Genomic DNA, 13,447 nt, shown 5'->3' with positions numbered 1-13,447 from the left:
CCCCTCTTTCCTTGGTTCCAAAAATAGTGATTTCCTAAGCAGTTGACCTGCTTTTATCTCAACATTCATCCGTTTCCCTTTTCTGTTTACTCCTGGTGCCCGGCTTGTGGCCCTTTGGAAGGAAGTCTGTCAACCGGCTCGGTAAACTTTGTATTTTTCCTCACCTCACTCCTGGCTCCTTGTTACGTCTCCAATCTTTGTTTTTTTTCTCCTGCTCTTGTTTTTAGTGTGTATGAAGCTTATGGCTTGTGTCTCTTTTGTAAACTGCCTTAAATCCTTTGTGGAACAGAGCAAACGGCAAATAAAATAAAACAGACATCAGATACGTTCTTTCTGTGGCACAGCACCAGGCCGAAGTGTGCGTGAATGTTTGTTACCTGTGATCCTAGGCAGGAAAGGAGACTTTTAACGTTCTCTGCCAGACTGCCTGACTGGTGACATGTTCCGATAACTTTCCACTTCCTATCACCCTTAATTTGCTTACCCTGTTACTTGGACACCTCCAAGTCGCGTCTTCTAGACTTTTCTCTTTTGTATGTCATACCCAACCTCACTTTTCTGATTTTCTAATTTCGGAAAGTATATTCTAACGTCTCGGGTGGCTGAAGCAACAGATTCATTGTTTAAAAAAATTCACTTTGGTTTACACATTTAAACTTTTTTTTTTTTTCTTCTCTCTCTCTCTCAGAAGACCTAAGTACTACAAACCAGCAATATCATTTCACCAACCCGGCTGGTCCCTTTGAAACGGATTAAGAAACGAAGAGAAAGTCACAGCGGTTTGTCTCAAAAACTCAGATGCTCCCAAAGCAATACACGTTTTGGCTGCTGGTGTTGCTGTTACAAGGACTGATAGCCTTTTTGAAGGCCTCCTTTCCTGAATCTCAAAGGTTTGACCCCAAACTGGACACAATAGGTGCTCAACGCCGTTTGGTAAATGAACGAATGAGTTAGCACAACCTAACCAAGATGCAGGGGAGGAATGCATGAATCCCCTGGGTCGGGCCTGGGTAGTTCCTAAATTACCCGGGTCCTCGAGTGGGACTGACTGACTTTCAGCGATGTGAGCATTTGCTGAACTGGTGTTGCTGCGGTTTTCTTGAGGAGGAAGGGACTGGGCCAGAAAAGGCTGGTCTCTGGAAAAGGCAGCTTTGAAGGAGAAAGCCTTGGTGGACAAGGAAAGCTTTTTCCCTTCTCTCCCCCGTCACCTCCCCTCCCTCAAGTGTTAGCGACTTGCCATGTGAATGCCAGCAATGAAACCCCACCGTCCTGATCCCACAGTCCCTTCTTTCCCGGGCTCGCTTCTGAATGTCTGTCCTGAGAGGCTTTTTATTTTTTTCTTATTATTTTTATTTTTTGTGAGAGGTTTTTCATTTCTGAAGGTGTTATGTCATTGGCCAGGCCTAAAAATTTAAGAGAACAGAGAGGGTAATTACCCTGTGGGTTTGGGCTGGGTAAACAACCAATTTCTCTAATTCGGGTCAAAAGGTGGATGTACCAAGGACGCACATTTTTACCGAAAAAGTTCATTTATATTAGAAAATTCCACCAGTTGGTCTTTTTTCGACTCCGCAGATGCGTCTCATTCTCTCTGCCTCCTGCTTCTTTGGGTTTTACTTTGACTCCTTTTTTTAGGACTCTGAAACATCCCAGTGTTGTGGGGCCAGGCTTTACAAGAAGCAGACAGTGCTTGGTGAAGGGGGGCCTCTCAGCAAGCTGGAAACATTTACTTTCCTAACCAGCTTCCCTCCCTGCCAAGGAATCCGCGAGCCTGGGGAAATGCTTTCCCTACTATGTTTACAAAGCACTAAATTTTCGAAGTCATTAATTCCCTTCATAAAGAAAGGGCCTAATGGAGTTTTCTATTAGTCATTGAGATAGCGGTTATAACCCTGAAAGATCCAGAAAGCAATAAGGAGCCTAAATTGAAGCGGGTGTAAGGTGGGGGGGGGGGGGGGCAGCAAAATCAGTTCTCTTTTTTCACCGTCAGATTTCTCCGGCTCTAGAGGGAAATATTTTGACTGTCTTCATCGCTACCTCACACATTTGTTTATTTTGTTTTCCTTTTCAGAACACTGGGAAGTGTTGTGTAGACACAGACCTAGTCCCCCTCCAAGCATGTGTTTCTCAAAGGAAGCTTCTTTGTCCCGAGGGTTCTGGCTAACTGTGTCCGGAACGGAGCACCCCGCATGGGGGAAGGGGGAAGGGAGGAGGGGGGAGGCTCAGGGTCTCAGCCCCGAGGGGCAGGCACCAGAACAGAGGTGCTGGCTGGTGTGCCCAGAGGGCCAGCAGAAAGGCCCAGTGCTCCAACTCTCCTTGGAATCCAGGCTTCTGGGGAGACTGTTAACCCTTTCAGGGCCTTAACCCTGCAGGGACACCCTCCTGTTCCGAGCTCCTGCTTGGCCATCCCTGGGTGGGTTCTGGGGGAAGGAGAGGGGACGTTATTCTTGGTCAGGGCACTGCTCCCTGCACAGCCCAGCCCCCAGGGCCTTAACAGGACCCTCCACAACTCCCCGATGATGAGTCCGGTAAAGATTCCTACGGACTTCGGCATAGATTTGTTTTCTAGAGAATGTCCTGAGACTCCAAATGGCTCTCAGAAGTGTCACCGTGGCCAGAGAATCCACTGGAAGCTGTGTCGGCGGGGAAAGCGGGAGTTTTCAAAATAGGGCCCACAGACCTCCCACATCAAAACCACCGGCAAAGCTTGTTAAAAATACAGACTCTCCCCCACCGCGACCACCACCAGCACTGCCCGCTACAAACTCAGAATTTCTCCGGAGGGTAGGGGAATGGCAGGAAAGACCAGGAAAGGTTCCTGCACCTGCCTCTGAGCCCCTGAGGCATGCAGGCCTCTTGGCCTCCTCTGATGGTCCCCGAAGGCTTTCTCTCCAGATGTAGAAATACTGGGCTCCCATGGGAGAGGGCATGCCCGAAGGCCACAGGGGACCCCGAAGGCACGCTGTCCCCATGGAGCAGTCAGCAGGCTGTGCCTGCCAGCCTTCTGGACTCTGAATCTTCTTGCGCACATTGGTGTCTTCACCTCAGTGCTCCCGGGTAGAATCCAAGAGAGTATTAGAGTCTCTCCATAAAGTGCTTACGAGTGTGGATTTCAGTTACCCTGGAGATGGCCTTTGTCCCCCCAGGGCTGCCTGTTTGGCATGTGGGCCTGGCCCTATCCTATTCACATTCCTAGAGAGACACTGCGGGAGCCATATTGGGTGGAAGAAATTTACAGACAGGCACGGGGATCAGGGATGCCTGTAGCAAGAATTCCCAACCTCTGACTATCGGATGCACCCGGGGCATGTTGGCCACTGTAGCACCCACGTGGGACCCACCTCCTCGGGAGGCTTTCAAGGATGCTGGGATTTTCTTCTTGTGTTCGTCTTTCCTCTGTGCCAAGCCTTTAGAGGCAAGGAGCCAGCAGCCAGATCCTGGCCCTGCCTTTTATAGATATGCGATCTTGGGTACATTAGTCTCCTCCCCTGAGCCACAGATGGCCTTACCTGCAAAACAGAAAAAATAATAATAGTCATGATGTTCCTGCGGCATCAATGAGATGAAATCTCATACCAAGTGCTTGGCTGGCTCTTCAGCGGATCTATTCCTCCCCTGCCTGCCGGCAGCATTCTTGCTGGGTGTCCACACCAGGAACTTGGGCGTGTACCTGCACACTCAGAGAAATGGGGTCAGGGAACCAGTCGAACTGCCTAAGTTCCACCTGTGATCTGTCGTGCCCTGATAGTTAGTTGCTCCTGATGTTGAGCGGAGATAATTATCGCTCGATTCTCAAAGCAACAAGTTGCCCAGTCTGTCGATGAGACCTCCCATCGAGACATAGGATCCCCCAAGCTAGGGGTGGAGGATGCCAGAGCTGTCTTGCCCCTCAGATTTTCTTCTGAGGCCCCCCATGCTGGGGGTGGCTCTGAGCGCGGTAAATATTTATGCACATGTCTTGTGTAACTATCATGGATCTGGGTGCACCAGGAGCCATGGAGAAACACGCTGGCACCCAAGGGTCCCAGCTTCGAGAGACAGCGTTGAGGCCAAAGATGGGGAGTCTGTCGGCTACCGATGGCTGTCAGGTAGCAGAATCCTGCGGTCTGTTCATTGTCTTGGAAACAAAGTCTTGAATTGGGAGGAAGAGAAAGCAACGGTAATTAAAGCTTTCCTTGGGCAGAGCTTCCCAGTGAAGGGAATTGGCACATTTCTTGTGTGCCCATTAAGCTCCAGGCGCTAGGCTAAGAACTTCGCATACACTGAATGTTTTAATCCTTACAACAGCCAGAGAAGGGACTGAGGTTGTCACCAAGAAACAGAGGTCAGAGAGGTTAAATAGTGTCCTCAGAGTTTTACAGCTACTCAGCGCCGGAACCAGGGGACGAAGCCAGAGTTGGGACCTGTACCAACGGAGAAAGGGAACCAGTCCTGCTCTTTTTAACCCTGAAGCCTTGCCGGTGACATGCTCTTGGAGACTGGCTATCCTTGAGACCAGGGAGAAGGCTCCTGTCTCCAGGGAATGCCTCCGAGCTTCCCGACTAGGTGGATGCTAAACCCCTTCCTGATGCTTCGTGGATGCCCACTGGGAAAATAAGTTCTGTGCTATCTCAAAAGATGTATATATTAAGACTCAAGGGAATGGAAAGACATCAGAGACAAAAGAAAATAGATGCAGGATTGAGGTACTGTGCTACCCGTAGGCAGAGAGAGAGGAAGCCCACTCTACCTTCATCTTCAAGCCCCGCCCATTGGCAGGGACTGTCCCTCTGCTTCTCACACAGACCTCTGGATCCACCGGCCAGGCCCTTCCGCCCTCTGTTCCCTGGATTGCCGGCAGCCACATTTACTTCTGGAAGTTCCTCCTTACATGGGTCGGCGCCTCGGCTCTTCCGATGCAGCCAGACTGGCACAGCCTGCTTCTTCTCACCCGGTCCTACTCCTTCTGGACGACCTCATAATTGCACGTGTAGACACTCGTCCCTTCTGCGAACGGTGAGCTCCGCCGAGGCGCTCCAAGGGTTGTCGTCCAAGGGTTGGCCCCCGGAAGGCACGCAACACGTGCTAAATGGCAGGCTGAACGAAGGGATGGCGGCCTGGGAATAGAAACTTCGTGCCTCCGATCCACATTCCCAGACGGAAGGATCTGTCCGGTCATTGTTTTCGTTGCAGACGGAATGCACTGCTTTCTTATTCAGAGAGAGTCAGGACGACCTTGTTCCCTGAGATGGTAAACATCTACGCCGCCTCGTGGAGAGCTCCTAGGGAATAACCAGTAACTAAGCAGTGGTCGAATGTTCACAGGATCATTGAAAAATGAGACGAAGAGGGCCTCTAGAATTCAAAGACAATAAACAACGCTGGAAAACTATTTTTTAGATTTCCGAGCAAGTATTTCAGTAGCTCCTGGGACAGTTCACTTCACGTTGTAAGAGTCACTTCACTAACTCAAAAGCATTCACTGAGCACCTCCCGAGTGCTTGAAGCTCCGGGGGAAATTAAGATCTTCTACACAGAAAGTGCTTTATGGCCCTCGGCACATGTCGCAGAACGCTTCTGTGTTTCTCGGCGTCTTCACGAGGTGGGCAGAACGGCGGCTGCAGAAGGTGCCCTTGTCCTAACACCTGCAGTGAATGTGTGACTTCACATGGTCAAAGGGACCTTGCAGATGTGATTACACGGAGGGTCCTGAGGTGGGGAGAACACCCTGCCTTATCTGGGTGGACTCAGTGTCATCACCAGGGTCCTTATAAGGGGGAGAGAGGAGGGTCAGGGTCAGTCGTAGGGGGTGAGACAAGAGAAGCCCATGGTTGGGAGGTTGGAGCCATGTGGCCAGGAACCGAGGAAAATGGGCAGCCTCCAGAAACTGAAAAGGGCGAGGAAAGGATTCTCTCCCAGAACATCCAGAAGGAGTATAGTCTTGCTGATACATCCATTTTAGACTTTTAGGTTTGTGTCATTTATTACACGCATCTTTACAACAGAGATAAGGATACTCCTTACCTCGTGGGCTCTGCCGTTAGATGATACGTGACAGAGGTTCAGAACAGCGCCAGGCACGTGGCCATTTAGTCAGCTGTCGTTATGATAATTCTTATTTTATTGTTCTTTATTTGGGAGATCTTCTGCTGTGGGGTAGGCAGACCCCCTCCGTATTCATAAAACGAACCAGTATTAAGTCCTTGCCAGACCCCAGGTCCTCAGTAACCCTGGGGACCAGAGAGAAATTGAATGGCTTTTCTGACCTCAGGGGCTCCTGGCAGGCAGGGAAGGCAGGCAGCTTAACATGAAGGTCAGCACGGGGTGACAAGACTCAGTTAGGGGCATGCCCAGGATTGGGAGTCCAGAGAGAGGATCTCTGGTGGGAAGCAGGGTGACTGGGGAGGTCCCTCTAATGAAGGAAGCCTTGAGCCAAGAACTGTAGACAGCAGAGGCTGCCGGGCCGGCAAGAGGAGGGGTTTAGGTATATTGCAGGCGGAGGGACCAGGGGGAGCCGTGCGCGGAGGCAGCCCTCTAGAGAAGAAGGGTTGGACAGCTGCCCAAGATCCCACAACCGAGACTCAAACCCAGACCTTCTGCCCTAGCCCTGTCTGCTGCCCTGGGGATACTCTGCATGCACGTGACCTAGCTGCTGGCAGGCCTCAAGGACAGCATGGTTTACCCAGAGACAACTGGATACAGGGTAAGGACACAATGTAAAACCACCATATTTGAGAAAGCTTAAGAATAAATGGTGGCGAAATTCCACCAGGAAGGTGTAAAAGAACCAGACTTGGGAAGATTTAAAGAGGGAAGAACATGAGTTGGACCCTACGGGTGGGTAGGATATGGACGGTCGGGGGCGGCGGGTGAGGGAAGTACCTTCTCAGCATCATGGAGGCCAGTCCTCCCGGAGGCAGGCCACTGGGCGAGCGTGGGGACTAGCCACAGGAGCCCAGAAGGCAAGGATGATGGGCTAGCTGTAGAAAGTCATGTGGGGCCTTGAAAGCTCGTCCCAGACAACACTTTATTCGGAGCGTATTTGGGGAGTCTGCTGAAGGGTCCCTTTGGGTAGTAGGAAGCCATCAGTGTATCAGACACACTAACGGGTCTGCCTCCAAGATGGGACTTACCTTTCTGTCTCCAGCAGACAGCTTCTCCTCCGTTATTTGTTGACCTGAACGGAGATTTGTAGGATGGATAGGAAGGCAGGGGGGGAAATCTGGTTTCTGATCTAAATGCTACTTATAACTGAGTATAACTGACTATTGACTCAGTTGTTGAAACAGGAGCTGAAAACGGGATTTCGGCACCGGATTCTGATGGTAAGACGCAAAGCCTTCTCTGTCTTCTGAGCCTTAGCACAGTAGGATTCCTGCCCACGCCAACCCTGCATGTGGGGAGTTGCCGAGCAAAATGGGTGCTTGGCTGCCAAAAGGTGCCCAAAACTGTGCACCAGAAGTAATGGTAACAATAGGACATGTAGAATGCTAAGAAACTGCTGGCAAGTAGAATGAATAGCAGGGACCACAACTTGAACTTGGGTGAAACGAGGCGCACTTCGATTCAGACAACCGAATGACGGTTGGAGCAGGGACCCAAATTCAGACAGAACCTTCCAGCCACTTCTGCCACATGCTTCTCTCTGCATGTCAGCTTCACTGTCACCAAAAGGTAGTGGATCTTTTCCTCCAGGACGTGGGGGACACGACCACCAGCGGCGTCCAGGCTCTTCTCTCCCTCCCAGTGAGGACCCCTCTCCTCCACCAGCTGCTGTTCCGATAAATGTCAGGGAGGGACCGTCTCCAACGTCCTCCCCTCAAGGGGACTGAGGCCAGGGAGGCAGAGTCACAGAAAGGGATGACAGCCCCATTTTGGTCCAAGTGGCTGGCGTCGGGGGACACAGCAGGTAGTTTCATCAAAGAAGGGCTTGGGTAGCGAGAACACTAAGGCACTATTCCGGGCCGGCAAGCCAGCTTCAGGATTCACACAACAGCTTGTGGCAAAGCTAGGCCTGGAAGGGTTCTATTCTCTTTCGGGCATCACAGCCTGTGTTCCCAGGTCGTCCCGTCTGGCCTCTGATTCCTGGCGAATCCAGGAGAACTCACTTATCCCTTCACTGGAGTCAGTCTCCGCTCTCTCCCCAACTTCCCTCTGCATGGGGTCCTCTGAAGTTCCCGGTGCCTGCAGTTCAAAATCCAACTTTGGGGGCGCCTGGGTGGCTCAGCCGGTTAAGCGGCCGGCTTTGACTCAGGTCATGACCTCACGGTTCATGAGTTCGAGCCCCACGTCAGGCTCTGTGCTGACAGCTCAGAGCCTGGAGCCTGCTTCGGATTCTGTGTCTCCCCCTCTCTCTGCCCCTCCCCGACCTGTGTGCATGCACTCTCTCCCTCTGTGTCAAAAATAAATAAACATTTTTTTAAAAATTCAACTTTACCATCAAGTTAACATTATGTCAGGTAGGCACAGCAGTGAGAGAGACATATCACGGCCTAACGTTCTTGTCAAAGACTCACGAGATCCTACAGCTTAAAAATGTAAGGTGTGCGTGGGTGAGATCAGATTAGGTTGCCCTCAACTGTTCATCAGAAGTTGACAGACACCGCCCCCGATGACTACGAATTTTACATCCACGGTGACCGATCGGGTCATTGGTCATTGCCCTGACAGGTGGTGAAATCTTAGCCGTGGGCGAGCTCACTTGTTGAGAAAAAGGCCTTGCGCTGCGTGAAATGTTGACTGAATTTACGGATAGTGCAATTGTACCTGCACCTCCTGCCTTCAGCTGTTGTTAAGACCAGAGGCCGCCCGACTGGTTACATTTTTGTTTCAAATCCTCCCGCACCACTGATCCTGAGTTGACCGCAGCCAGATTCTAGAGCATCAGAATCTAGCTCCCACTTGTTTGTCACTGGCCCCCACGGCCAGCGCTGGCTTTTCTGCGCTGTGTCATCTGCTGTGATACCCTGAGCTCAGCCTCGAAGGCCACCCTCTAACTGTGGGTCAGCCAAGCCCGCAGCCTCCTTGGGGGACGCAGCAATGACAGAACCTGCCTGTTGCTAAAGTGTGCTATGTTTTTCTTAAGGGAGGCTATTTAAAACAGAAGCCTTAATTTTCTGGTTAGCTGGCCAATAGAAGTTCCATCCGTCCTTGATTGTCAGATAGCTGACTGCTATTGCCCGGGCTAGTTATCACTTAGAGAAACGGAGAAGGTGGGTTCATTGCACCCGGAGACAAACTCCGTCCCTTGGCCCCCGGAGTACATCCTGGGCCTTAGCCAGCCGGCTTGGAAAGTCTCAGATGGGTGAATGGGGAGAGCAGAGCTCATCCACTTCCCCTGCCCCCGAGTGTCATCCTGATGTGCAGAGGAGAGTGAGTTCAAGCACTGAGAACCCACCCCTGCGTGTAAGAGCAAACCAGTTGGCTCTGTTGTGGAGCAGGCTGGGGGTCCGGGAAGCTGCACTGGCGTGGGGCTTCACACGGCAATCTGGCCAAAGGTCCCCTGGTGGCCTGAAGGAGACTGCATGTAAGTAAGCCCTGCACTGAAAACGACAGAGCCTTGAGGCCGGTGGTTTATTGGGTGTTTCCAGTAAAGATGCAGAGCCCGAGGCCTCCCAGCGGAATCCCTGGCACAGTAACCCGGCACACATTTATCTGGCCACATTTGCACTCTTAAGCACTTGGGGCTATCCAGAAAAGGGGCCGGTGTGCCTTTCCAAGCACCACGGCCGCCTGCCTCGGAAATCAAAGCTGCATGGTCAGATTCAGATGGGAGGAGCCACGGTGCTCAGCCAGAAGCATTAAAGGCTCGGAACGGAACGGCTCCTCAACTGCAGGCAAAAGTGTGCTTTTTCTTAAACCACGAACCTGGAATGTGCCCTCTGATGATGATTACAGGCCAAATCAACACCCAAGTGATGGAAACCAGGCCCACGCTCTGCTCGCGGTGTCCAGACCGGGACAGCTGCGTCCTAATGGGATCCAGAAGCCCTACCCTGCTCGCTAGCAGGCCCTCGGGGGAGGGGGCACCCAGGCGCTGTTCTGAAGGGCTGCTTGCCAGCGCGGGGGCTCAGCAGGTGTGCACCAGAGTCAGCCCCATCCCGCACAGGGACGCCTTGCAGGGTGACAGGAAGGGGCTGTGGTGCTGGGGTCAGCCCATCTGGACAGAGCTCTTCCCCCCGCAGCTCAAACCATGACCTATCTGCCTGCAAATCTCTCACTACCACAAAACTACACCCGGAAAGGCGGGGAAAGCTTGCTCTCTTTGCACTTGGTGGAAAGGATGTTTCTATATGATACGTAAGGAGGCCCCATGATAACGCACTCACGACAACAGAAGATCGGATGAATAGACAGAGAAGGTGATGGGCTCCTGCCCTCTACCCCCACCTCCCCTGGCCATTCCGCCTAACTCATTACAGCACACGCCCACCTTTTACGGGACTGAGCTCCGGGGGCCCTACTTGGGAATTTTACAGAGAAGTCAGGGCAGAACATGTGCTCGGGTCCCCACGGGACAGCAGACCCAGACTTGCCCCTGTTAATAAGCTGCCGCCTCACACAGCTCTGGGGAGGGTATGCGGCTGATGCTTAATTGCCCACCATTTTGGATGGCATCTGAGGCAAAGGCACGAGATCCAGCTGTTCCTTCCAGCGCCTTCTTCCCCATCACCATTACTGGAACCATCGGTCCTAAGAAATGAAGCATTCTTGAAAGGTTGGATTCTTGAGAGGCTGGAGACGTGCTCATCACTCATCTTGCTACATGTGATTGTCAACGACATTCTCGGGTGTCATGGAGCTACAATTCCTGAACAAGAAAGAATAGTATCTTCGCAACAGCTTCAGCCCAGCAGATGAACTTGAAGAGGAGACATCCAAGTATGGAGGGGGTGGGGGGGAGGTACCAATTTTCCACATTTAATATTATTCAGGCTTTCCGGGAAAGAAATCGTGGTACAGTTGAGACCTGGCTACACTCTCAGAGGAAGTTTTCATCACTACCTCGAGCCCCGGTCTCTTTAAAGGGGCAGAACTCTCCAGATGTTACTACAAGGCTGCTGTGATCTTCCTCGGGTCACCCCACAAGCAGACAAGTCAACAAACCCACTCCTCACAAACATAATTGTGTGAACTTCACCCTGCCCTCCGGCTTCACCCACGGGAAGTGCACTCCAGAATATACTGGAATATTCCAGAACTTCCTGAGAATTCTAGAATACCTGTGCTCTCCCACTAGGCCTGCCCAGTTCTCTGCTCCAGAGCACGTGCAGGTTTTACACTCTCCCACTTACAGGTTCCTCCCCTACATGAACTGAACTGGAGTTAGGAGACTGCTTGTACTCGGTGTCTATTGGCTCACTCCTCAAATTTTGTTTGCTATTCAGTACGTTCTCACTATTTTGCATTTCCTTTTTCTCGAATTTTTAATCACAGTCCACAGTGGGTGTGTGAGAGGCAGGAGAGTCACATCTGGGAGTTTTGTCAGGTGGTAGCAATTGAAGGACTTCTCTGACCCCCAGAGGCAGTTCTACTCCTTTGTATCCTCAACCTTCAGTATAAAAGCCCAATACGCTTTTTCACATTATATGGTGACTGTTGATATGCCTTCCCCTAGAAAATAACACCATTTACTGAGCACTTCCTACGTGACAGTGTTTAACGTACATTATTTCCATTCCCTTAAGATATGTATTCTTGGGGCGCCTGGGTGGCTCAGTCGGTTAAGCGTCCGACTTCAGCTCAGGTCACGATCTCGCGGTCCGCGAGTTCAAGCCCCGCGTCGGGCTCTGGGCTGATGGCTCAGGGCGTGGAACCTGCTTCCGATTCTGTGTCTCCTTCTGTCTCTGCCCCTCCCCTCTTCGTGCTCTGTCTCTCTCTGTCTCAAAAATAAATAAAAACGTTAAAAAAAAATTAAAAAAAAAAAAAGATACATATTCTTTTTTCACCTATAACAGATGAGAAGCTAGTGTTCAGAAAGGTGAAGTAACTTCTCCAACATCACACAGAAAAAGATTGGGCAGAGAAATCAAGCTTCCGTTGGGCAGGCCTGGCTCCAAAGCCAACTCCCTCTCTGTTCCTCACCTGCCGGTCAACATCCTATAAACCTGAGGTCTGGGCTCAGACTTTCCTCTCTGGCCTGAAGGTTAACGCTGGGACTGAGACGTTTCGTGGGACGTGGGACTTTTGGTACTAAAACCGGGACAGTTGGTCATCGAGGGAGGGTGGACATCTGGACCTTAAGGTGGGCCTCAGGTTGGAGTGCAGATGCCAGGGGGTGAAGAGCCAAGAGAAAGAATATCCACTATGTACAGAGAAGCCCCCTGCAGGACAGACCCTGCAATGACAAGTCTTCCAACTTTGCGGAGGGTTACAACTTGAGTCTCCAGGCCAGAGCACCGTCATGATCATTTGGGTAGTGGACGTGGGTTTTGTCAGTGGGTAAGATTTGCCAAACATTAGAGAAACATCCCTAAGGTTTTCTTCCCTTTATGTGAATTCAAGGAATCTAAAACTAGATAAAATTTTTGAAAATATTCATGGATCCCCTGGACTCACCCTCCTCGAATGCTCATCTCTAAGAAGGCTTCTGGGCCCACATGACCCAAGTTCCTTAGGGTGCTCCAGATCCGATGCCTGCCAACAGCTCCCATGCCATCCCCCTGCGCGCGCACACACACACACACACACCCCACGTGACCTCGTCAAAGTGTCCTTGCAGCTTCCCTCCATGCTTCTGCACATGCCGTGGCCACGGGTTAGACCAAAGCTCTCCTCCCAGAGCCTCCCAACTACCTGTCCCCTGCCTGGGTCACATGGCACTGTCCTTCTCTGTTGTGGATGCGTGTTTATCTCACCCCTCGAGGCTGGCACACCAGGGCTGTGTCTTATTCCTGGGTTCTCAGGATCCACCACGGTGTTTGGCAAGCAGATGATCAATAGGTATTTGTTTCAATGACATGGACGCAGGGCTGCAGAGGGCGTGCTGGTAATGAACGACCCCAGCTGGAAGGGCGCCTTGCTCTGGGTTGCAGCCACAGGCAGCTCCAGGCTTACAAGCCTACCGTTAGCTTCTAACCAGGGCTACTCAGTTCCCGGCAGCTGTGGAGGCCACCCCATGGTTGCCATGGGAACCAGCCACTCACAAAGCCTCTGGGGCCCCGAACTCCACCCGTGCTCCCTGCTGCAGAGCCTTCTCAGATGCTACCGTGGGAACGGCCCGGGTGCCAGCGACTCTCTCCAGCCCACCCCTTAGAGTTGCCTCGGGCCAGAAGATGGAGGCCGGGCCCTGGCCGTGATCCCCGTACAGCTGCTTTTATGGAAGAGTGCACTCCAAGTTGCAAAGTTCCAGTAAGTGAACTCCTGGAACACGACCTGTGAGATAAAGGGGCTTGGCTCTAGGCAGCTGGTCTGAGAAGGGTGAGAACCAAGAAGCAGGCAGTTGGGCAAATGGAAGAGGGATAGGACC

The 13,447-nt window shown here is 51.8% G+C and overlaps 1 long non-coding RNA gene across 2 annotated transcripts; it reads right to left on the bottom strand.

Moving 5' to 3' along the window:
• Positions 1-1,415: 1,415 nt before the first annotated feature.
• Positions 1,416-13,187, bottom strand: LOC122240753. 2 transcript variants are annotated; one of them, XR_006220511.1, is made up of 4 exons: positions 12,837-13,187; positions 10,582-10,789; positions 3,342-3,509; positions 1,416-2,420 (listed from the first exon to the last, which is right to left on the bottom strand). It is a non-coding gene; the product is annotated as an uncharacterized LOC122240753 (long non-coding RNA). The 2 variants fall into 2 exon arrangements; XR_006220515.1 differs by lacking the exon at positions 10,582-10,789 and having other exon boundaries at positions 12,837-13,181.
• Between the last annotated feature and the right edge of the window lie 260 nt (positions 13,188-13,447).

Source organism: Panthera tigris, chromosome A1, assembly GCF_018350195.1.
Source record: "Panthera tigris isolate Pti1 chromosome A1, P.tigris_Pti1_mat1.1, whole genome shotgun sequence".
Taxonomy (NCBI): domain Eukaryota; kingdom Metazoa; phylum Chordata; class Mammalia; order Carnivora; family Felidae; genus Panthera; species Panthera tigris.
Note: the sequence above shows the minus strand (reverse complement) of the source record. Positions and strands in the feature narration are given on the sequence as shown.